The sequence below is a fragment of the Hetaerina americana genome, unplaced genomic scaffold (genome assembly GCF_022747635.1).
Source record: "Hetaerina americana unplaced genomic scaffold, ioHetAmer1.1.p SCAF_11, whole genome shotgun sequence".
NCBI lineage: Eukaryota > Metazoa > Arthropoda > Insecta > Odonata > Calopterygidae > Hetaerina > Hetaerina americana.
Genome location: NW_027286181.1, coordinates 43,494,935 through 43,521,998, shown reverse-complemented (window position 1 = coordinate 43,521,998; position 27,064 = coordinate 43,494,935). Strand labels below are relative to the sequence as shown.

At 35.5% G+C, this 27,064-nt stretch overlaps 1 protein-coding gene across 1 annotated transcript in view; it reads left to right on the top strand.

Moving 5' to 3' along the window:
• Positions 1–27,064, top strand: part of LOC139701164 (acid sphingomyelinase-like phosphodiesterase 3b) — a 1,047,894-nt gene that overhangs the window by 55,858 nt on the left and 964,972 nt on the right. The window contains exon 2 of the mRNA XM_071599739.1: positions 4,731–4,804. The gene's annotated coding sequence lies outside the window, so the exon portion shown is untranslated. The remainder of the gene's footprint in view (positions 1–4,730; positions 4,805–27,064) is intronic.

The following is a 27,064-nucleotide window of genomic DNA, read 5'->3' as shown; positions in this document are numbered from 1 at the left end:
TCTAAAAATCTACATCTGTGTTTATATATATATATATATATATATATATATATATATATAAGGATGATGAAGTAGTCAGCCCCATTAGTGCCTTCGAAATTCAATAGATATCTCAGATAACCCCGTGTTCTGGCGATTGATCTTTGTATCCCAAAAATGTTATTGAAGGAAGACACTGAAAAGTTAATGGTGCAGGTCACGTATAGTGAGCTTTCCAGCAGAAACATTTCTGATATCTTTTTCAAAATTGTAATTTTTTTCTATTTTATCTTAGTATTCTATTCTGGACCTCACCATTAAACATTAGATGGAATTTTAACGACAAGTTTTACGCAAAATAATCGGAAAACAATAATCTCACTATTTTCTTGAAATTCCTAAAAAAACACCTGAACAATATATACCATATATTTTATGATCATAAGGCATCAGGCCGGTTTCAAACCATTCGGTCATTATTCATTAATAATTAAGTATAACGAAGTATATTAAAGAAGGCGTTATTCCTCCAATAAATTTCCTACCAAAGGAAATCAGGAACTTTTTCGATTTATTCTACATAAATGTATAAAAAATTAGAATAAATAATAATATTGAATAGCATTTTACTGGTTTTTATATAACTTCTTCATATATTTAGTATTGAATAAATTTACCTAAAAAATGCTTGGGAAATGGGTGAAAACTATAATCGATACTATTAAATGTGCCATAGAGTATAAGTATAAAGTTATTTGAGATTGAGTTGAATAATATAGCCGAAATTAATACTTATCCTCAGAAATTACGTCTATCTTATTAAACATAATAATTTTTCAATGTTTCCTATTAATTACTGAAGCATTTAAAAAAGTTAGTGGCCTAAATGGTTCTCTGCATTATTATTATTATTAACTATGAGAAAAAGTTTGAAAAATGATACCTCAATGACGAGAAGGTAATAAGAAGGTGTATGAATATGCAAATTTCATTGCTTGAATCAACTCGTCCTGACCGTTCACCGCTTCACTCAAAACTTTAATTATGATATTGTTCCGAAGTAGAACATTTGCAACACGTCTTGAAGTAATCAATCCATTCTTTCCTGAAGTCTATGGAAAATGTAGATGATCCAAACTATCTTCACCTATAATTGAATGCCTACGTCTTTCACCCGACTTATTCATACCCCAAAATTTCCATTAAAAAAAATATTCTCACCTATCCGCGACAAATATGACATTCAAATCACGTAGTTTAACTCTGCGTCACTCAAATTGAAGCGCACTAATCAAGTGAGCATGAGAAGTGGCTGTCTACCCCTCGCCGCCATTCATGTTACAATCAAGAATATAATGATGGGGCCTACGAGATTTAAAATGTGTGGAGGAAATGAGGTGAGGAACGGCTGAATTCGAACTTCAAGTGAAATAATTACCAGGGGTAAGAGAGTAGCGTCATTAAAGTAAAAAGCCTTTAATAAAGGGGGAGAGGGGTAAATAGTTCGTTAGAGGAAGTGAAAACTTCATGGTGGCACGCGATTAAATTCATTTACTCCGCCTCCATTTGATTGCAACTCCGCCTCCCTCTTCGGCTCACCAATCCATAGTCCTATTTCTCGGTTCGTCATAAGCAATGAGATTTCGTTGTGATGGGTCCTGAGAGTCTGAATGGTGGAAAAAATACGTGGTCCAAAGGAACTGGGCAGTAATTCATCACAAGATCCATGGTAGCTGGAATACCCTTTTTATTTACTAAAGAGTCTGTGGTTGTATTAGTCAGCATTTTGTTTTATGTTAAATCCGGGGATAAAATCCTCCCGGATGGTATTAATTGCCTGGATATTTTTCGGAAGATGAAGTTGAAGCGGTTACTATTCTCCTGGAATCCCACCCCGAGGATCCGGATTAGAATCCTACAGATGGTAGAATTTTTTTGATTTGTATACCGATGTCAAAATAGGTTGTCACATTAAGTGCACATACTCGGGTATGCATCAGATGGAGCAGTAAATTGTGTACTCCTTGACAGTAATTAAGGCTAGCCTATGATGACTCTGGGTTTCCCTCCACCCCTCCTGTATTCACTGAATACCCTCTGTCAAATTTTTGATCTATCCTCCATCTCGCAAAAGACCTTAGCTTTTGGTCGAACTGCTGTGATAAGCACTATTGCTACTCATTTATCGATTTAGCACATGCCCCTCCTCATAACAGCTCAAATTATAATTGAAGTGAACCATCCATGCTAAAGGTTTGGTGTACACAATACACTATGGTATTTTTGTGATTGAACCTATTTTTCAAGTTAGTCAAGGAGTACGTAGGCGCTTTATTATTGTGTATCTATGTTGTATGATATCAGGCGTCTGATTACGTAAAAATAATATGTTGCCTCGACTAATGCATTTTGTCTCGTAACAACGTGCCTCTCCCACTTTCTCGCGGTTTAGTCTGTTATCCTTCACGAAGCCACGCTTAGTTTGACTTTCTTCCCCTGGGAGTTATCCAGATTGGAAACTAAGAGCAGGAGCCGTTAGAGCACCATGAATTCAGCAATATTATTTATTCTAATTCATGATTGCCAGGAGTTTCCTTCATTAACCTTTGAGACTAATGTCCGTTGCTACCAGCGAATATTCTTTCCTTATTCCTGATTTTTCTCCTAAGGATTTGAAAAATGATTAAGTATTTTCTTTAAGTGGACCATTACTCAATGCTATGCGTGTCACTGGTACCACCGAAGACGTTTCTTGCATAGTCCCGGTGTTTGCCAGATTCTGCACGCGTGTCTATTTGCACATTGCATATGAATTGATCTAAAAAATTAGATTAACACCAATCACAGGGAATAACCTGATAGCCACATCGAAATATCGATTAGAACACCAAGTTACCTAATTGCTGTGCAAATTTAACTTTTCCAAATTCTTCAGAGCTACTGAAGTTGCATTATTAATGTTTCCAACTCAATGGACAGCTCTGCAATTAAAATAATTTTTAATAAAACGAAAAATTGATTTTGGGATAATTTATCAAAATTGAACAGCAGATAACGATAAAAGCTGTTTCTCCTATTTATTTTAAGCCAATGAAAGTTGCGTTCTATGCATTTTGGCGTATACCATTTCTAAAAAGCATTATCGAAAGGAATAAGTAAAATAGGGCAGTTTCGATTACGTTTGAAGTTTGAACACCTTTGAAAAGGACTTCAAGGCTATCGATCCTTCACATAGACCGGGTCAGACGGAGAGATCGGTCAACTTTACACCTAGGGTGACGCTAATCCCAATTTCCGATTCATCTACACTGCTTTTCCGATTTCTCGAGCAAATCAGTAAAAGGATTACGTTTTTAACGGACCATGGTTGAATACACAATTCGCTCAGTAATAGAAACATATGTTCAATCTATTCGTTTACCAATTACCACCTCTCTTTGGGGCACATTACGTACATCAACTAGTCATAATGCCTGCGGTTGCAATATTTCCGGTGGTGACGAGCTTCTCTCTCGATCTTGTCCCTGCCTGCCAAGCAGTTTGAAGACCAAATGGGTCATTACGGTGCATATGTCGTCGTAGATTAAATAACACACATTTCTACTCCTGAGATGAAAATGTGCACCAAAGATGACCATTGAACAACATTAAAGGCAAATAGAACACAAAATTAAGAAAAAAAATTGGAGGCGACTTAGGCCCACGGTGGGTTGGAAAATGGGAACAGCGATACATGAGATCAGATGAAGAATTTGCTACGTTCCACCCTATCGCTTGCGGGATTTGATTGGTTGTAAGTACAGATAGTGTCCAAATGAGGTATAAAATACAGAATTGATAAGAAAACAGTTCCCCCTTACCTATGGTATAATATTTTCTTTCCTTAAATACCTTGCGGGTATAAAATATAGTTTTGTTTTAACCATTTTTTTTAGAACGAAGCCACGAGAGTTTAGCACATAGCAAATTTTTCACTTCAAGTTTATTACTTAATTCAATTCTCTTTATACATATGTATAATTCCTGTGACACGACCCCGATTTTAAAATTCGCGAATCTCATATCAGAAACGAACAAATCAACTCCCATCAAGCAATTGTCAGCTTCCTTCTTAAGTTATAGATCGTCTCAACCAAAGGAAACCATATATCAGTGGTGAAAAACTAAATAAAGACTTACAGATTGGGCCAGACAATAAAAATTGCATCATGGAAAGAATTTTATCAGAGAACATTTATACTAATATTCCCAAGGAAATCCTACGACTAATTGTTACTGGTTAATTAATATTATATCTGGCTTGATATTTGAGTACATATTTCCTTTGAAAGAAATAGCTTGGATTTAGGTGTACCATGCATATTGTTCTACTAGAAGTAATTATTAGAGAGTAACATTCATGGGATATTTCGTATTAAGAGCTTCGTTTAATATATTGAGGTCAAGTAAACTAATTTTCATCCTTAAAGCTGGAAATATTTTTGCATCCATATAAGTAAAAACTTGGATATTGAAATTAATAGTCCACATATACGAAATGAACCATTTACCAATGAATTGATTTATTACAAAATGGATATAAACTAAATATAAATGAGGCGAATGCTTTCATAAGTGTTAATTTTATTGGGTCATTTGGTCTTTTAGTGAGGTGTGACACTCTGAATGTACTGAGGAGTGCTTTTGTAGCTTTTGTGATGAATGAATTTTACTTCATGTACGCTAAAGTAATTCTTTCCTTTTATTTGCAGAATCCAGACCATGGTTATATAACTTAGCCAAGGACTTAAGGAAGAATTTGGGATCAACGGAAAGTGTGTACCAGGTAAGTAAATCTGAGGAAATGAAATACTGTTTTAGTGGAAATAAGAATTGCCCATTCAATTATTGCGTTAGAATTTAATCTACCAGCCTAGGCGTGAAACCTTTATGGAAATGTTACCATGAACTTATGAAACCAAATGGTGTGAAATTTTTTTATTATTTCTTTTATATGAAAAATTGGTTACAGATTTTGAAGGTCATTTGAAACAAAATGATTGAAATTTTACACGCATAATCCATTCATGACTACTGAATACCAGGCAGTTATATATTTTTATGTAAATTTCCTACTCCTGGAAATAATTTAATATTTTTATTTTAAGAAAGAAACGCGATAGAAAAATAATATTTTCAGGACGTGCTCGCAAATTAAACGAGTGAACCATTTTTTTGAGCTACGAGGCTTGAATATTAATTGTCATTATCACGCAAGCATTTTGAATATCATGGATTTTTTCCTGCAGTGTCCATGACTTCAATGAGCACCATCTGATGCACTGAAAAAAATAAAAATCCACTGACTTTAAATAAAGGGACCAATTGATAGTGTGAGACACGTTGGAGAGAGATTACCTACATATGATATCAGGGTTTTGAACACTTTTACGTAGATACCGAGGTTGATTTCGCGCTTCTCATTTATTCCCGACTATCGATTTTTAATGTGATTGAATGTTATACGAGGCATTTCGGCAGTAATGCTTCCCGCCTCACCTTCCTTTTTTCCCCAGAGAGAGAGAGAGAGAGAGAGCTATACGAAAATAACCAACTACGGGAGCCCTTTCATTCTGGGGGAGGAGAAGGGCTGTAGCCAGCGACATTTTCCGACGTGGTCATGATGGAAATTTGTGTCGGTGCCACGGAGGGTGCGGGAAGAGAGGGCGGGCAGTTGGAAGCGGTTTAACTTGCTCCCTTGGCTCTTCCCCCAAACCACTCCGGAGGGCATGTAAACTCCGTGTCCGTCATCCAAGAGCGTGCTTCCGTAGGACGGTAATTTCGGCTCACCAGACGGTCTGCTTTTAACTCGCAGAGTCGAATGACCTTACGTGACACAGGCTGTTTCCCTCTTCACGCCTAAGCTATTCCACTCACGATGCTTTATTTACTCAACCCTTATTGACCTCCTCACCCAATGTATAATTCCTAAAACCATTGCTCATAATCTGGTTCTGATTCCCGTTTGGGTGGCAGTAGGAAGAAACTGCCTGAGGAAACTGAATCACCTATCAGCTTAGGTAGTGATTTCATCGTATAGACATATATTTCGCCCAAATAAAAGATAATTTAAAAATATAAGAAACTTGAAACATTATTTATAAATCTTTAACCGTGGTGAATTTAATCAATCATGATTTTTTTACAATTGTTAGAACTTATTCCGTTGCTTTAATAATGTCTTATTCATAAATGATTTCCAGTAATGACTTCTACCTAACCTTCTGACATATTATATTTACTATTTTTTGCCGTTAGTTTTTCATTCCCTTTTTCCTTCCCATTTTTTTGCTATTTCACTTTGACTTAAAATGTGATGATTTGATTTTATAAATATTCTTTCCTATGGCTTCACTGTCAAAAAGGTCTCCGGAGGATTTCCCATGGGCAATTGAGTGTCTTCATTTTATTTTCATTGATTTTTGGAGACGCTGTATAATTATCGTCACTAATTCCGGTCAAACGTTTTCACTATTCCCTCAAAGACATTTAAAATTGGTCCATTTATTTGTGTACCCACTGCCATTAATGTAAAACGTGTAAGCTATTATGGGTTCTTTGTCTTCTCTGTTTCATTCTAGACAGAATTAATAAACGTTGGAATGCCTTCTTTCTTTCCAATTTAGTGATTCACCAAAAATTCTTTAATCAATTCCAAAAAAATACCCATTACCTTGCAAACTTCATCCCCTAGATATATTATTTTATCAGATATTTGTTTCTTTTCAATATTCAATCTCTTTTAGCATCCAGAACAGATAGCACTGATTCATACTGATATTCAGAGTTTACGAGGAAAAACTAGGCATTTTATCAAAGCTTTCCTATATTTCCCTAACATATTCGAGTGAAATTAAATAATTTTCTTAAGTCTATACAACTGAATAAACAAATTGGTTTCTAAATTTCCGTAGCAACATCGACTAATCTTATGATTTAGATACATAGCGGAAATTCATTTTGAAAACACCATTCGGGGTATTTCCCTTTTTTATTACTTTCAAACAATGCCAGAGAATTATTTCGGCAATTCAATTTAAAATCAGCTCTCGAAGATGGTTTGTACCCCTTTTTGAATGGCATCAAGTTTTTGGCGGTAGCCATTCCGGGAGGAAACCATTACAGAAATTAAATTGTTTCGAATTCAAGTATCGAACCATTCCAAACAAAATTCATCCCAACAAACAGGCGGGCACGATACTCTTTCGATTAAAACTCTTTCCACCCATGAGATCTCGATCATATCCATTTCCAAATCTGTGAGTAACCTCTCCCTACATATTCTGCATGCCTGACCCGACCATCACTCCACCAATCCTCCCTTCGAATCTTTTCAAACTTGGCCTTTCTTATCCTTATATTCAGGAATTTGCGAAAACAATGGCTCTTTGCTTGCTCCCCCGCTACGAGCCTTTCTCTTCTTAAACTCACCCCAACGTCCCGTTCTCTCCGACCAATCTCGCTCCGACTTCAAAAACACTTCCTTTCCCCTTACTCTCCTAAACAAATAGTTTCGCATCACGGAGCGTAACCACTTAAGGAAATCCTGGGAAAGGGTTTGGGAGAAAGAGGTACTGTGGAAGGGAGGAAAGTTCGTGCCTGCGTCTCCAGTAAACTGAATAAGGAAATAGGGAGGGGAACCATTTTGTTAATAGAATGGTCACCCTATCGACTCTCTCCCACTTTAATGCCAACTGAACCTCTAGGCCATTAATTGCCTCGATGATTTTTTTCTCTGGTCTTTTCGAAAAATGAAGCCGTTACCGTAAGAATTTGAACACGCGATTCGGAGGTAAAATTTCCGCGAATATCTTGATAGTTTTTCCTATCCTGTTCATTTTCTTATTTATTTGCCTTATAGAGAGGCCATCCGCTGGTTTTATTGGGACCCCGCTCGTGCCCAAGAGGTTTTATCTCGTGGTAGCCAAATTTCTTATTTAAAAAACTCTCTTTTATGAGTGGCTACAAATAAAAGCTCCCTCGTTCATGTTCCGATGTTAAATTTATATTCATCATTAAATGAACTATTAAAATATTTCATTTTTCGGTTTTAAATTACATGTGAATGAAGTATTTTATTGATAACTTCAACTCGATTTTACCCAAGTGAACGACTTTATTACTTGTATTTCCTGGGTTAAATAGGTTCTCATTTTCATGAATTTACCGCTTTTTTCCCGGTGTTTACAGTAATAAGAGTAACATTGACATTCTTCTTGTGATATTTACATGTGTATTTACGTGTGTAAGGAGTCACTTATGTTTCAAACTTATGCCAAATTTTATTTGTTTTTTGGCCTGTTTGTAGAAAGAAGTAAAAACATGGTCCAAAAAAGAAACTTGCAGCGTGTTGTACCTGAGTATTTTACTGTAATACTCCATTCTAGAGTAAATCATTCGTAAAATAAACTAAAAATATGCTTTCGAAAAGAAACTGATAACATGATGTAACCATCTTAGTATTTTTTTTAACTGCTGACAGCAGTCTCCTGGAAAATGTGATGAACGGTACTATAATCCACATTTCCAGAGCGGCGTTAGAGCAGTGATAGGTCAGCACGGTCTGCGATGCGTAATCTGTTGTTTTGTTATTGGGAAGCCATACTACATGACCTGGAGAGGCCAGAGAAGTCCTCCATGGTGTCTTCAATCCCATCAGAGAGGCAGCTTACTGTAGGCGCCTTGGCCGAAGATCTTCCACCGCACGCCACATGCTTCGTGTAGATCAATGGACTCAACTACCCACATAATCACCAGATAAATGGACTTGAGCGTAGCATTTACCTTGTACCCCGGTGTCCATCTCAATCTCTATTTAGGAGAGTTAAATTGTCAGCTTTGTATTATTTTGTTATATCTGATGTGGCAAAATAGTGACATTAGAAATTTGGTATAATGTAATTAACGCTGATTGGAACACCAGAATACGAGTATTATGTTGGCTTCATAATTAATAACATTTATTCAGATATTTCTAATTATTTTAACAAATTTTTGGACTGAATTATTCATAAATTATATTTACCTAGGAAACGTAATTTAATATAAGGGAAGCGAAACTCTTAGTATTTCAAAGGACTTTTTGTTTATTATATAATTTTCATATACGAGACTAATTACGTGGTAATTCATCCATGTTTCTGCTAGAATATCCCTATAAAATATAGTTCTAAACTTCTGTTTCTATAAATTATTATTTAAGCAGCAAATATAATTAGGCAATGTATCAGTAATCCGGAATGAATAGAGTTTGAAGTATTCCAATGAATTATTTGCTGCTTTCAGTATATCAGTTCATCTACCTCTGTATCTATGCAGTTGGGCCTATTCTGCATCTAAATATGATGTGGTAAATTCGAATCTGATTGGAAATAAATAGTTAAATAGCGTAAAATTGCAATTATTTGATCATTAAAATAAATATTTTTCTCTCACCAGTCTGTTAAAGTAGTGATCGTATGTTTTCTTCATCTTGTATGAAAGATATGTAAAATGTTTGCGGTTTTTATTCATTGAGTTAATCTCGTTAATGTAATCCTTTGGTGGCTTAAACTTTTTTATGTATGACTTAGAATGCGCAATGTTGGAACCACAATTCCAGTATGAGTTTCATTGCTTACGCCGTGAGGTCTAGATTATCATTAGATATAACAATTAATTAAACACTCTGCCAATCCTTGAAGCAATGTCAGTCGGTTGTATCGAATCACTCGTGCACGTCACCTTTGCAGGGTATTAAGAGTCACTTATGATTAAAGCCCATTTCGTGCTTGGGAAGCCAAAGAAGGATCCAAAAGATTCGTGTAAATGCCCTTGCGGGTTATCTGTATAAATTAGATTTCCACATCTTCTATGGGGGAATTTGGTGAATAGAAGGAATCAACATGGTATTATAACACTCTTTTCACTCACGTTTTACCCAAAGCACGTTAAAGGTGAAAGACTATTCTCTTGATACAAAACTTCTCATTTCTGTGGCTTCTTAAGAAATTAGAAATGCGTAACACAGTGAAATAGTATAAACAACGTTCAAAAAATACTATGGGCACTGATCTATTATAACTTGACTGTGTTTGTGACCTATACTTGGCCAGATTGAATTTTTGGTAGTAATTTTGCACTGCATGATTTGACTGATACTGGATGAAGAGATTAAACTGCGAATTAAATATCCCGTGGCATGATTCGTGCAAGAAATCAAGTATATTTTCTATACTTTAAAGTTAATATTTATTGCCATATTGAATTAAAAACAATACGGTAACATGATGACTTATATGTGTTGGATGGAACCACTGAAAAAGTATTAGAATCAATTTAAAATGATTTAAGTAATATAATTAAGGATAAGTAGGTATGTGCATCAAACATTATTTTAAAAATCAGAAAAATTGTTCAAGCGTTATACATATGATATTAATTTGTTTCACTAGTCCTTAAATCCTAATTTCTTCAGTTTTACGTCCTTAAATTTTCCTATACTATTCTCATTTCTTGTTTCTCTTCGCAGGATATTTCCTTTTCAATAACTGATCGTAGCATTTTCCACTTAATAAAATTTATTTTATGACCGGGTTTCGGTGTATTACATCATCATCAGGTCTAATCAGACCTGATGATGATGTGATGCATCGAAACCCGGTCGTAAAATAAAAATTATCGAGTGGAAAAGTGCTACGATCAGTTATTCATTATATTCGACTTCCACCACATCACCCCTGAAGGTACTCAATTTGATCATTCCTTTCATTTTCCCTTCTATTTTGTTGCTAGTTAGTTCACGTGCCTCTATGGGTGCCCAATCCATTTGGTTCTTCTCAGAATTCTCAATATTGTCCTTTCCTCTAACGTATTAAACGTACCATTTCCTCATACACACTCGTTCTTCAGTTAATCCCTCCAAAAAGTGTTCAGCATTTCAGCTTAGGGAACCAGTTTTAAAGGCTTCTATTCTTCACTGATCCACTTTTTCAATGTTATATGCATGTCTCTTAACCGCAAAGTTACATGCTCCATACCAAAGCTTTTTAGAAAAACCGCTTCCTTGATTGCGAAATCCGGTTCTTTGAAATAAGCAGCTTCCTTTTTTTGATGAACTCCTTCTTAACCATTTTAATGGGTGTTACGTGAATTGTACAGTGGTAATGGATTATTCTGTTGCTGTTTTTGTCCATTCCTAATGCTTTTATCAGCACATTAACCTATTCTACCTCCTAAAGTGTCCAAATCATCCAGTGCTTCTTTGCCATACTAGAATTCTCCATATGGCCTTATCCGCTTTCGCTCTCCTATATGTTTCCTCGCTCCTAACTTTGTCAGTCCATTAAATATTAAGCATTTTTCTCCATCAATCTGTCTAAGAGGCTGCTATTATTCGTTGATATGGTGTCTACATTTCCGACTTTATAAAATATCTATATTTGTGAGACTGTTTATGCGGATGTTTATGCGAAATACTTCCATAATCTAAACTTTAGGTTCTTTGTAAGTAGCGCTAGCCTACAAGGATTTTAACTTTCTTTTTGTTGATGAGCACATTATATTCCTGAAGCACTTGGCCCACAGAATCAGGTTGCTTTCAAGTCATCCCGCTTTCTGCTACTATTGCGATTACATTTGACAACAGTCAAGAGCTGCTAGAATTTACTGTAAATATCCACATATAGTTGCTTGTTTACTTGTATTAATATTTTAGCCAGTACCATCAAACTCAGCATTTGCGTATTGTCCCTCTGGCTCTTCGATCTTTCCTGAATTAAAATTATGTGAAGCTTTCTTTTATTGCTCCTTCTATTCTTCGACTTGTTATTGAAGTGGTCATATTCCATGCGTTAGATATCAGTCTGAATGTTCTACGCCCTTTGCATTTATATGTTCTAGTTTAAAATGACACAGCAGTCATCACATTATGCTCGAAGTCTGCAAGTTTTCAAGCTAACTTAGCTATCTTTGATTATTCCAAAGAAGGTAGAGGGTACCCTTTGCTTTGAACCATAGTACTTTGATTGTTTTTTCATTCATTTTCTCAAATCCTGATGACATGATGCTCTTCAGTCTCTCACGGCTTTATCTAATTCGCCTCTCAGTATCTCCGAGCCGCGTTCGTTTCCTTCTATCACAATTTTACTGCTTAAATTAAGTCAGCTTCAAGTGACTTAGGGCCTTGACCGACTTCTGCAATGATATTTTTCGATCTCTTTCCATTATTTTTAGCTTCTATTAGTATCTTTACATTAGCATCTCGGACGTGGTAGGATTTTTTTGTTCTTTTCCCAAATTCTCTCTGCACCTGTATGCAAGTATTTTTGCAGTATTCATTCACTATGCTGTCATTGATTTTCTAGCAGCAATATCCACCCACGTTTCCTTTGCCTTTTCGCACCACTGTAAGAATTGGTTCCTCAATTTCTTATAAAATATTTTCTTAGTTTTATTTCTTGGATATTTTTATTTTTTCTTGGCTCTATGAGGACTTCAATTTTTATCTTTTATTCATGGATGCTTAAATTTCACCGCATTGCTCAAGAGATTCTCATCAATTGATTCGGATGTTGAATCCTTTATTTACTTCCATCATTATTCCTTTCTAGTCTTATTAATTTATATTATTTTTCTTTGGGCGGCTCCGATGAACATTTCTATTGCTTGCCATTCCTCCAGTATCAGTGTTCTATTTCTGTTCCTGTGTCACCTTTTTCATCATGTTGAATTGCATAGTTTGCATTTCATTGATTCTTTTTCATGACTACAATTTTATTATTGCTATTTATATCTACGAGAGTTAACTCTAATATTGATTCATTTGGTTCTTGTATCTCATTACATATGCACACTTACCTAATTTGGATTACCAATGAATATCCCGCAACATAAAAGATAATGGTAATAATTTCCCAAAATATAATCGATCGACAGTATCTTTAGCTGAAGGACTTTTCAATTTAGCTAACTTTTGAGTTTAACCTCAGGAAAAATCGCAACAAAAGAGTAGAGTCGTAAACTGTAAATATGAATAGTCAGAGAGTTAAAGTGTCATTTTTTCCTCATACTTTTGTTTTAGTACATCATGTACCCACAACCATTATGATGAATATGATAAATCGATCATTAGCTTAGTTAAGACTCTAAAGATTTTTTGAAAAGAATACCAAACACAAAATAAACCATTTATGTTTTTGTCAATAGTAGAGGAAGGAATAAAGAAATATTTAAAAATATATCCAGTTCAATCGGATAATATTAAGACAGTACTTTGATGAATGTGTTACATGTTCTACACTGCAAAATATGTACTCTCCACGGCCATATCTAAAAACGCAAAAACACAGTATGTAGATATTAAGTAAGGGGAGCCACAAACATCAAAGAATTTTGGGTAGAAAGTATCGATGTTTTTGCAATTTCCTTCCCCATTGACATATCTAAGATTTTTTGTGATATCAAGCGATAATACCGATCATAGGAGTACATTTAGTGTCAGGATGTTTTTAATATTCTGGTAGCTTAATTATGTGAACACAATAAACTAGCACCAAGGATGATCGAAGTTTCTTATACTTTTATAAAGAGTCGTTTCCGTCAAAATGCAAAGATTAGCACAAGGTAATAATGATAAGCAATGGACATGTTTCCAAAACTGTGAGGAAAAAATCACTTTATTAGTATTTGAGGTGCCAAGGTTTTAATATCAAATTCAAATTCAAAATTAATGATTATAAGTGAAATTTGGAGTAGGTCTTATCTGAAGACATCCTTCATTAAGGCAGCGAAGTCAGAAAAGTCATAAAGAAAATTTTATTCTTTCTGTTACTATAGGGTAATATGATGCAGTTAACATGACTTTCACGTAGATACCAAGCTTAAAGTAAGGGAAATGAAACTATGCAGATAATTAATTACTGCCGAGGCTCATCGCTTGCCAACATATTTTCTGCAAGAAGAAGAATAAATAATTGCCTTAGTCAGAGTTAATTACGCTTTGTGCACGTTACACTGAGATAATGCTGAAAATTAAACCCAAGCTCATTTAAACAAATGACACGGTGTGGAAAAAATTTTATGTAGGCTGTTGGAATGGGAGATCTAGATAAGTGTCACCTGGGAAGCAGTAAGGAATACAATCGAAAGTTCTGTATAAGAGGAGAGCTCAAAAGTTTGGTATGGAGAACTTTATCTCGTAAGTCAACGCAATTATACTAGGACAACAGAAAACTTCTCTCGCGAAGTTATTTCTGCGCAGAGAAGAAAAAAATGACCAAGGAGTCTCCGTTGGCGGAAGGAGTGAAACAAAAAGCATTAGCAGATGAAAGAGTGCGATAACTTTGCATTGGAGATGAGGAAATGAGAGGGCGGAGAAAAGAAAGAAAATGGAATGGTAAGAGTGGGTGTTGGGGAAAGAGAGAAAGTAGGAGAATGAAAGGAGGAGAAAGGGTCAAAAGTAGACGTAGTGGGGATAAAATGCGTCCCGCATTGGACTCGAAGATAAGGAAAGAAATCGGAGTCATTGGTGAAATGGATATGGCCTGGAAAGTGTGAAAATATAAGCGCAGGAAAACAATAAGATCAGGAATGAGAGGAATGATATTTAAAAGAATAAAATCCCTTAATAATGTATTATTGAATAGGACTAGAAATAGAAGAGAGCTGGGTAGAATGATCGAGAGTAAAAGGAAATCGAAATTAAATGAGCAAAATACTTCAATATTAAAACAGTTTATAGTCGAATTTATTTTCTGTGAAATACAAATCGGACCGAAAAAAATGTATTCCTAATCACCAAACTATTAGTCGCATTCGCCTTGTTTTAATCAAACTCTTTTCCTAAAATCATTAATTATTATATAATTATTAATTGGCGTGTTTAAGCCATTAGTTCGTGGGAAACATATTTGGTTCAGTGTGAAAAAATATGTTTATCTCTCTATCTATTCATTGGGTATTCATCTGAAATTTTATCGCGCTCTATATTAATACCTTTTATACCTCTATATTAATAATAGAATGAGAAATTATGTACCAAAAGCATCAAAAGACACCGGTCGGGACTGAGCTTTTGTTAATAGTTGAGGGTCCGTACCGATGATACATTAGTTTAAAGTTTATATTGGAAAAATATTTACGCCAATGATAAAATATATCCCAGCACATACTTTATATACTTGGGACTGGTATGAGGCTCACTAAAATATCCATTTCATGAGTCAGAGTCTATCTTTCATTTTTTAGTCTATCTAAGCATTATAGGGATAGGATATATGAATGAAAAGATTATGTAAAAATGGTGATAAGAAGGATAAATGATTAATCAAAAGAAGAAAATTTGGAATAAATTGTGAAGAAAGGGAGAAAAGAAGTGAAAGAAAGTTACGGTAGGAAGACGGAGAGATTCGTAATATTGGAATAAAACGAGGCCTCGAGAAGTTGAGAGGGTCGGTATGGGGGGTGGAACAAAGCACTCGTATAGTCGGGAGGGAGGAATAGCATGCAGAAGGAGAAAATTCCGGAGATTTTGCGCGCCGTCTATGAGGTGAATGGCCAGAAAACAAACGCCAAGATTTATCGGCTGCCTGCATTCCCCCCTCTCATAATTCCTTCGGAGAAAGGGGAAATTAAGGGTGTAAAGAACTAGAGGGTAGGTATGCTATCAGACACTGCAGGATAGTATCCAGAAATTTCCTGCTTCGAGTGGAGGGTAAAAATATTCTTTCTTACTCGGCTCGAATGCAGTAATGATCGCTGCCAAATTGTGAAAATTTATAAAAATAAAAACCGACTTTCAGAAGCGGGTAGGAAATTTCCATTTTTCAGCGAAACACATAGAATATATTAATATCATCCCCATGGAACTGCCATATTATGAGAGTAAATAAAATCGTTTAACAGTAAATCACCCGTATTTAACCTAATTTAGAAGGACTATTTAGTGCATATACTTTTTGATTTGCTATCTTCCAAACTCGTGTCCCTAACACCGTCACTGAGAGGAAAATGCTAAACCTTCATCAAAAATCATCCATTCTTTACAAAATTAGAAGTACCGATATGCATTTTTCATTAAATCAAATTCTAATTTAATTTTAGTATAGAAATAGCTACCAATTTTTACGTACATGAAAGGGAAATATCATCGATATTGCGTTTGAGGTGAACTCATTGAATGCTGTAGGAAAATATATCAAATTATAATATTTCATTCATAAATAACATATTTCTAAAAAACAATTAACATATTAGGAATAGTAATATTATATGCAATATGATTCCTTACGGTTTATGTCCACAACGGAACAAAAAGATAGACCATGGTGGAGCAATAATTATACGTAGGTAAGGTAGATTTAGGTAAGTATCGGAATTTTGGGCGGAATGATGGATGGCCGAATGTATATGAAATGTATTCATATTATTTCATGAGGGCATAGGAGTGTAGAACTGTTCCGTTTTTTTGTCAAAACCTACCCTAGTCGCTAGACTACAAAGACATTCTACGCTATAAAACTAAAAATCATTCTGGACATTAATGCTCATTTGGTTTAATACCTCACTAAGGAATTCTATATAGTAATCTGAATATATATATATACTATGTGCATTTAAAAGTAGTCATAATTTATACGTACTTTTGTTTTTTTTAATATTCATATTATAACTATGCGCTAAGCATTATATTATATCGGTTGAAATTTGCGCTAACTATGCGACTAAGCATTATATTATATCGGTTGAAATTTGCGCATTTCATGAAGTCTTGACATGAAGAGAGCTATATCAAGCATATTGTAGAATAAAATAGTTCCTAAAAAATGAGACTATTTGTTCACTACGGTAATCAGATGCAAAAAATTGTCAAAAATAGAAATTCAGTCAAGTCAATCTCAAATTTCAATCGTATTAATCTAATCCAGCTTCTGTGTAATCACAAATAGAAATGAAAAAGGCTTTTTCTCAGTTCCTACCTGGGCACCATTTTAATATCCCTAGCAATTGATATAAATTTACATTTTTTTATACCTAAGAGTAATTACTGTATATTTTCTTACAAGAATTGGCCGCGTTCAAAACATTGTAGATATGCTGAGGTAATTATGATCTTACCAGCTTATTTCCAATTTAGTTTTATAGTTTCCGAGGTATAAATCTATTTACGAAAATTGGAAAAATAGGGATGTATTTTTCTGCCAACTGCTTTAAAATTCGTTCTCTACGCTGACCAGATCCGCTTGAATCGATAAGATACGGATACGTTTCACCTTTGAATGAAACTCCCTCGAAACATATCGGCAATTAAAGAAAGAGGTAGTTTTCAATTCCAAAAATCAATATTGTCAAATTGGCTTCTCTTTTGGAATTCATCTAAGAAGTTATGATAAAACAAGATGCTTAACAATTACATGCATTTTGTAATATCTTGTACAGCAATAATGCCTATAAAGCGAGCAATAACGCCTATAGTGCGAGCAATAATGCCTATGCCTAATGCCTCATATCGATCTAGTTGCTGCTGAACAAAAAATATGGGGAATTATTTTGACCTGTAATTTCTTATTCACAAAGTACCATAAATCTTCTCCAAAATTCGAATTTTCAAGTTTAATGAATAAAAAACACACTGTGATGCATAAAATGATATGCATAAAAAGAATTTTGTATGCTCAGCTGCATCAATTTTGTACATTTTTAATAAAAACTGTTCATATTGTGCAAATTTTATTTAGCCACGTATGACTTTGCTACGTAAGGAAAAGGGCGCAGGGATTGACTGTAAGATGAGAAAAAACCAACGAATAAGGAAGGTTTAACTGCAGTCTGAGCATAGTATTCATCTACATCTATTCATCAAGCACCATATAATCCTAATTTCTCACTTTACTCTCCACGTAAAAAGTTTTCCCGTCTTTCCTTTTAACCAAATTCCCAGGATATGGGTATTCCCAAGGTAATTAATATGAAATAAAACAATTCTTAGGATTCACTACATGATCCAAGTTAGTAATTTGGATGATTTTTTGTTTTAATTTCTGAAACTAATTTTGAGGGTTAAACACTACAGGTATGAGATATCAAAATAGATATTTTATGGACTCTCCCTAGGTATCAATATCCAGAAAGAAATAAAATATTTACATTAATTAAACGTAGAGATATAATTTTCTGTAAGCCTACATAAGAAGGTATTACGTAAAACTATCATGTGAAAAAGTTAGTGGCATACTCGAAGAAAATATTTGAAAAATATACCTCTTGTGTCACCTAAGAAGAAAAAATTAGCAAATTACTCTATAACAAGCCCTTGTTCATATCCGTACACTTTGAACCTCCCTTCATCCCATCCAACATCCTAACCCTATTTCTTCCACATCTTCGCTTGCTCAACATTCACTCCTCCATCACAGTCTTCAAAATACTATCGCAAATTAATATGATTTGCATCCATTTTTTCTGCTTATTTATGATTTCTCCAATAAATTCCTTCTCCTCCCCCACCCTAGTCAGTACTTTCTTATTTGTTTTTTCCTGTCCACTTTACCTTCTCCACACGGGCATTTCCAAAGCCAAAAACTCCTATCACCCTGCTAAACTGACCATGCTTCCGCGACGTACATAAATACTCTCCATATCAAACTGTTTAACGAGCCTTTTCTTATCATCCTTACAGAACGCCCCTGTCATAAATTCCCTCTCCTTTGTGAAAGCTTCTTTACCTTCGCCCGTGCAATTCTTCTCCTTACGTCCCAACTACTTTGACAATTTTGGTCCTAAACAATTCAGTGGTGCGTAAACTATTCCGCCTCCTCTAGTTTCTGCTCTCGTGTTTTAAAGTCAACCTTAGACTTTCTCTTTCTGAAAAATCGTATAAGCTTTGCTTTATTTACATCTACCTGTATTCTCGTCCCATATGTGTCGCACTGAATTTCCAATGCACTCATCAATTTGTAAAGTACCTTGGCTGACTGAAAATCCAGAGCTTGATCATCGGCAGGCATAACTGATTCTAGGAATTCCTCGCCTTTTTTCCATTCCTATCTCCAGTTCTTCCCACTATTTCTTAAATCTTTTCCTCCTCGTTCAACAGCACCGATGATAAAGAGCAGCCCTGCCTTACCCCTCTTCCTAACAATGCCCATCTAGACTTTCCGTCCCACCCACACCTCAACAGTCAGGGACATAGTTTACGGATGAGTTGTTGTATGTATCAGAAAAATTTCAGCAAATTAGACTCATTCAGATTTAAGAGAAAATTGACAATAAAATATGGAAGAATACGGCGAGTACTTATACTAAATAGCTTAATTTAGAACTTCTTTTAAAACCAAGTCCACGTCACTTATCTATTGATATGTGAATAGTCTTCGGTTATTGTTAACTATACGTTAAATTATACTTAAACCCGGCTATGCTGGAAGAAAAATGCGCCATATAGAAGATTTTATCCACTCTTGCCGACTTGCAGGTATATGCGTTACTAGGCATAAATAAACGAAGGTATCTTAATCCAGTGGAGAAGTACACGACGTAGTGCACATTGTTTTAATATGGCAGTCCATCATTTGTGAGATTTATCAAAATAATTAATTCTGTTGACAATGTTGGGCTTTTGAATATGTGTGAATTTAATGATTTGCCTTTTCTGATGCAATGATGAAGAAGAAATAATCCTGCCCCTGTACGAGCTTACGCAATTTCAATTCCACTAGTCCATTGCATATGCTCGTTTGGAGGGAAAATAATGTCTTCTTCGTCATTATTTTGGCTTAGTAAATCATTTAAAACGCGCTCCTTGAATAAGTAAAAAATGCTTCCCATGTATTAGGAGATAGGGAGGGGGGGAAATGAAGAGACTATGAACTCGGAAGGATAAATAAATAACAGTCAGCATGAGAGACGGAGTCGTAAGAATAGTATTTTAACTTTCGGCGAGCAGTGCACTCGGATCTGCTTGGATGGTGTGCAGTAAATATAAAATTGAGGCTAAGGACAAAAAAGGTGGATGCTCTGGAAATAAAGGGTGGGCGTAAGGAGTGCCTTGAGAGGTGGGAAGAGAGAGGCAGGTAAGACCATGGCACGTAGTCCGACGAATGCCCTGAATCCCACCCTTCGAGGAAGGCACCAAAATGGAGGAAGACGGAGAAATGTGAAGTTTGCCATTTCCCTGTAGCACGGAATCCACATATTTTTATCTTCCCTATTTTTCAGTTCCTTCATTCTTCTCTATCTCTTCACTGGTCTAACAACATGCCTCTTTCTTCGCTCCTTAAATTTTTCTCCCCCACTATTCGATCGCACCAGGCCATGAAACACGCCCTTCAGAGAAAACGCCTGGGACCCTGCCCAAGGAGAGGACGGGTAGGGATTTCTTTCTTTCTCCCCCCCTCTATCTCACGTCGGGTGTTGTAATTTCCGGGGTTGCGATCGCCACCATGGTCGGCTGTAGTATGAGCGGAGGGCGTTAGATCCGGTCGCCTTCCTGGAGGGGCGATTTCCTCTCGCAAACCAGCTGTGCAAAGATTCTCGCGGGTGGAAAAAAACCCGGTAATTTACGACACATGCGGCATCGGAGGAGAATGCCACCGAAAATGTGTTCTGTGTGCGAGAGTCGGAAAAATCCATTCTCCGCCCGATACTCCGGTTCGTTTGACACGAACGCGTATTCAATTAGCGGATAGGGGGAAATGATTTTGGCGAGGGAATTAACGCCAGATAGGCGGTTTATTAATTATCTCGTTACCCCGCGGGGTAGGAAAGTCACCAGATAATTCGAGAGAGCAAACAATACTCTAAGAGTAGGATAATGGAAAATTTATTTCATTATTTATCAAAACTTAACTGGTTATCACCCGTGTATTATAAGGCACAAAGAAAAATAAATTTTGAAGCCAAAAAATACATTCGAAGTAATTACACACCATTGCACTTTTACCAAAAGCTATTATTCAGAATCAGAAAATATTTTAGACAGCTATATCCTTTCATTTTCTAATTTAAGAATTCCTTATATCTAATCTTCCATGTCATAATAAGATGAAATGCGAAATTTGTAGATTGCATGCAGAAGTTTAGATGGTGTTGTTTCATTTAGTAATAATTGCTTCCGTTGTTTAAACTTAAACTACATTTTCCAGAGTTTTTCTATTACATGGTATTATTAAGAATATTACGGTAATATCAGTTCAAATGTTCTAATTGCTGATCAAGGCTTTATTACCAAAGTAACGAAATTATTGTGGCTACTGATATGTAAATATCATCCAACCTGGAAATCAATTTTTTCTCCTGCACGATTTTCCTCATATTCTTCGCACAAAAGGCATGTTAGTATGATGAAATTATAAAATTTGTTGACCTTGATGCTGACGTCAAGAAACGAGGATAGCTTAATTTAAGAAATTTTTCTTTTTACACTTATTTATATGTAAATCATGCGTTAGGAATGGCTACCGAAAAAAGAAACTCAAATATGCGTTAGGAATGAATAAGATTAAAATAGGCTTACAAATATCTGATGTTTTGTAGCCAGTATAAGTTATTTAGATATATTTGTTCTAAATCTTGTTAGTTCTATACAGGAGTTCAGAGAGCAAGTCACACCTCTAGCAAATTAATTAGTTAACTTACTTAGATGTAATGTGTTCAGCAGCTTGGCCTCTGTTTTAAATTTCCTCGGATATCAATGAATTAAAAAAAAATTATTTGCGCCACCAAAGGGGAATATTTTCGACCAATAAGTGTAACTCCCTCCTCAGTGGAGTTCATATTTTATTACATGCTTTTGAAAAATGGAGTAGCCTCCGTTCCCTCTCTCTTTTTCGATAACGGGCGAATCCTTCAAATTGCAGAACATTGAATATTACGAATGCCTTGGCCATAAAGTCAGAGTCATGGACGTCATCCATCGCATATTTTCTGCTATTTATCGACACCACAGTCGTAGTTCTGCATTCCTAGCAACCGCCTTGGGCTGTAAATTTTTCAACGAGAAATTAGGACTGTTTCCTCTGGATGGCGCGGAAACCGATCCAGACAAGCTAAACGAAAGGAAAAAAAATCCGGCGGTCGTAAATAAGGCACACTGAGAACTTCGCCACGTTACTTCTGCGCGCATGACTCCGATTGGCTCGAGACGGCATTTCATATCGTCCACCAATTTCCGCATTGGGTGCCAGTGACTTCGAAGCAGTAGATTTAGCGTGGAGGTTGGGCAATGGGAGGAATTGGGGGAAGAATTTTGCATGTATACACGGGTATCTGCGCCAGGCAAGCCATATACACGAGGAAATGGTGCCTTGGGAGAATTGAAGTCGAAGCGAGCTCCGAACTCAAACGTGTCGTACGCTGAAAATGAGAAGAACTACATGCCTGCATGAAACGGCGGATGAATTCCAGATGAACAAACTCTGCTGGGTGAGTCGTCAGAGTACTGCTTCATTCGCTGTTATCTCGTATCATCTGAAGTTTTGACCCAAAAATAAATACGTTAATGAAGCTAAAATATAGCATATAAATTTATATTGTAAGCTACGGAATGAAATTACACGGCTTTATAATTAAATAATTATTATTCAAATTATCAAAGTATTCATTATTTGTGATTTTTTTTAAGATAAGGATGAAAATATCAATAGGTGAATATTTCGCCAGCGTAGAATAACCTGAATTTTCAAATAAAGTGATATGATTTATTGGCATAAATAACATTTCTAACTTTGATTTAATTTTACAGGTGTATGTGTGTATATGTCTATATATATATATATATATATATATATATATATATATATATATATATTTCTAAATAGAAATATTTATTGAAACTTTTAAATATATCTACTGTGAACAAAGTTGTTCGTTTGTCTCTTTACCAATAACAATATCAATTGCCCACTTCCAAAATCAGTATTAAGAGTTATGTGCACCATAATCATATACAGCTATAACTTTGTCCTTTTGGGATTTAGGTAGTACCCTTCAAGAACGTAGCAGTTTCAATTTTCCATATAGTGAGGAATGCTGAAAATGAGATAAGGTATTTATCCATTTGACATATCCATCTTATTCAACACCATTCTTGTATGATTGTAGCCTGAAAATGATCAATCTTTCCATGAACGTAATTCTCGCAGATTCATTAGCATTTATGAGCCTTATGGGAATGCCTGTGGGATACTTATGAGTAATATTTTTCTGAAATAGAATTTTATGGCAAACACCAAAGTGGTTTATTTGACTCCACTGTCTTTGATATTTTTGAGCTTTGCATTCCTGACCATGTGCATCAATTTGTTATTGCTTTTTTCCATTTCAATGGGCATCTAAGGTGAAATTAAGTATGCCATTTCTGGATTTTTGCCCCAAGTTAAACGTTTATGATCGAATTGCGTTGAATTTAACAATCTGGCATTTTTAAATATCCCCGGGCTCGTAAAAATATTAATAGCAAGCGTTCTCGATAGTGATCTGTATCATTGTTTTGAAATTCCACTAAAGGTTATGGAAACATGCTTCCTTAAACACGTTGAAGTTACATGCCCATGCCAATCCTTTATAACCAGTCCTCTAGATCCCAAATAGCACAGAGCTGAACCTCTGCCGGGTATTTTTGAGCCGTCCGTCGTGAACGTCATGGGTTACCTACATTGGAGGATCGAATGACTCCGTAAATCCATAAAAATGGCTAGGGCCGAAGAAAATACCTTGGAAATAAAAGTGAGGAAAACAATCGTAACGAAATTATGCAAACGGCAGCATGTCCGTTGGAGGTTTTGGAAGGATATACAGTAGTATGGCTTGGAGGTGAAGGAGCGCAGAGAATCGCGGGTCAAAGGTAGGGGTGAAGGGGAGGACGTTGCGGCGGAGGACGGGACGGAGAGAAGTAGAATAAGAAGGAAACGAGGGAACGTAAAAGAAAAATATGCATAGAGGCGTTCGGGTTCTGGAAAAATAGGAATAAATGAGTATTTAAAAAGGAGACGTCCTGGCAAGAGAAAGGGCGTACTGAAGGGAAGCTTTGGGGGAGAGTGGCGGCAGGATGTAGAGAGGTGCGTAAGGGTATTGAAGCGAGGATTTTAGGGGAAGCTGAAGATAGGGAGAGGGAAAAGCATAGGAGGAGTGATTCCGCGGAAGATGAAACCCTGGGAGATGAATTTAAAAAAAGAGCGAGAAGACGGAGATTGGCCAAAAATGGATAAAAGACGGAGTCAAGGATTCGAAACGAAGTAAAATGTAATCGAGGAGAAAAATAAATGGTTGAAGGCTGGCGGGGGAGGGAAGTATGAGGCAATGTGGATTGAGGTAGAAGAGGTAGAAAAGTAGTCAAGGCAAGAGGGTGTGTGTGTGGATGAGAGAATATGGAATAAGGTAAGAGAAGGCGTGGTGAAGAGACCAAATCGAATTCCTGGAAGGATGGATTAAAAAAGATGTTGGGGAGAAGCAGGTGGGGGAAAGAAGGGCGAACCAAAGTGACATAATAGGTAGCCTAAAGAAGAGGCAGAAGCAGATAGGCGTTATGAGAATAAAATGAGAAAAATGAGACCCTATCCAACGATAAAAAAATAGATCCTTCAACGCGAAAGAAAGGCTAATAGGAAAATACCTTATGGCGAGTTGATTAAAATTTTCCACGAATAAAAGATGAAACTAATTCTGAAAATTGAAAGCGAGGATGGAATAAATAGTTTGGAAATTACGTTAGGAGGAAATGGAAGTTGCCTTGATAACCTCAAGATGGAAACTGACTTCGGCAATCCCATGAAATCTCATGAGACGAGAGAAAAAAATAGCCGAGAGAATAGTAAGAATGGGGAGTGAATTGTGGATTTAAGGAAATAATTGGAGAAGAAGAAGATACCCTCTGTCATTGTCAAAGAGAATGAAACCCAAAGGATGACTTAGATTTCATTATATTAACCACGACCTTCAACAATCCATTCTCTTTGAACTCCCAAGAGACGACCTTAAATCTGTAGTCACAATTTTCTTACGAAATAAACTCAAAAAGCGTATTATCAGACATGATGGAAGTGGTAACCCAGAGTTTCCCTAAAATTATAAAATATTTAAGAAAATATTCTCCTTCGCAAAATGTAGTATAGGTTTGTAGAAAGTTTTTCTAGAAATGTCCTTATGATCGCTTTGTACCTTAGATGTCGAATAACACAAGAAGTAGGCATTATGGAGAAATGAAAGTCTGGAAGTTTAGCATATTTTAGCATGAACCTTAAATTACAGCTTGTTGAATTGTCAGAAAATATAAAAATCTGCCACTTTTAACGCATGCTGTCATATTGCGCTTGGAATTTTCTACATTGCTATCCGTATATTTCCCTACTTTTTTCCAGAGAAAAGTTCAAAGTAAGTAATTTCCAAAAAGCACGCACCAAAATTATTAATATTTAGGTCCATCCGCAGGATTATAATTAACATATATGGCATAATGAGTCAACAATTTATAGATATTGGTCATGCTGATATCTCCAGTTTATATTTTTCAATTGCCTTCCTTTTACTCTACACTATTATTTTATCTTAAGTCAACGTATTCCCTGTATAAACGTTGGATGGGAAATATGCATTTGCTTAATCGTCTTCTCCGTTATTTATGTATGTATTTATCATTGGCATATTGCTATATTAATAACCGAGGTAGAGTCCCGTTTCCTTCTTGAATCCTATTCCATATGTGCATGATATTATCACTCAAATTTTCATCCCACTGGGCCTTTCCAGCAACTTCACTAAGGAACATACACTGCACGGACTACCTTCTCTTTTGGCTCCTACACTTCGACCTATCAAGCATGTTTGACCCTAACAAGAGAGCATTTATCATTGCTCTCGCCAAAACTGCTTTGGAATTCACAAGCACATCCATCACAAATCTCAGGTAGATGTTACATACGAAAGAATAGGTGAATATCATGTGGGGATCAAACAGTGCATGCTAGAAACTGAAACTGATAATATGAGAATTAAAAAAATACAACCTAATATAGTCTATAGGTCTCCGTAAATTTTTAATTTTCACATTTAGTGCATTAATTTGTTATCAAAAATAATTTATTTCATGAAAATCCAAATGAGAAAATGTGACTTCTTTCCTTAATGCATTTATTTAGCATTAATCTTTCTTTTTGACCTTTGCATCGGACTTTTAACAATGCTATATAAATCAATTGAAAGTTAGAAATACTCTCATTATGCAACAATTTTTCTTGAATTGTTTAATTACGTGTCATAATTGAGCTTAATCGTGTTGCATTCTTTTAATTTTCCTTGATTTTAATGCAATATCAATTCATAGATTGTGGCGTTAATTTTTGAAGAGAATTTCAAAAAATGACTACTAAAACCCAAGAAAAAGATGATAATACATTTGTATGAATTTACTTCTTTTTCTGAATAAACACCAGATATGAACTGCATTTTACCAAGAAAACTAATAATTTCTCAGTAATCACTATCCTTTCCCCAACATCTTTTAATTTTAGTTAAGTATTATCAAAATACGTGATATTTATGAACTACTCAATATTGTTTAATTTTTGACCGTTTTCTCAATTCAGGTGCTGAGCCTTTACTAAAGAGTGTATAATGAAGATGGGACAAATTTGCTAATTTTTGTTCAGAAGTGAGATATTTATTTCATTTCCTCGAGTTCTTCTCTGACTAAGCGAAAAGAAGTAGATTTAATACCGTAACAAGAGATTCTGTTAGCCATAAAAAGTTCTTCGTAAACAAAAGAAATATTATTTATCCTAACTTATTTTGTAAGGATCACACCACGCCGGAAGTGCTGCTAACGAAATCTAAAATTTAATTAAAATCCCGTGATTTCATTATTATATTAGCATAATTAGAGATTTAAGAAAAAAATAGGAGAGTGATGTTAGCATCTTTAAATTTTCATAAAAAATTTAAAGTATAAGTGAATACGAATTTATGAATATACATTACGTAGCGAACTGAGGAATAAGTACTGGCACTTCTTCATTCAAGGAACTGTACTTCAAAACCTAAAACATTGGTGAATGAATTTTGATTTCTATAAAATGAC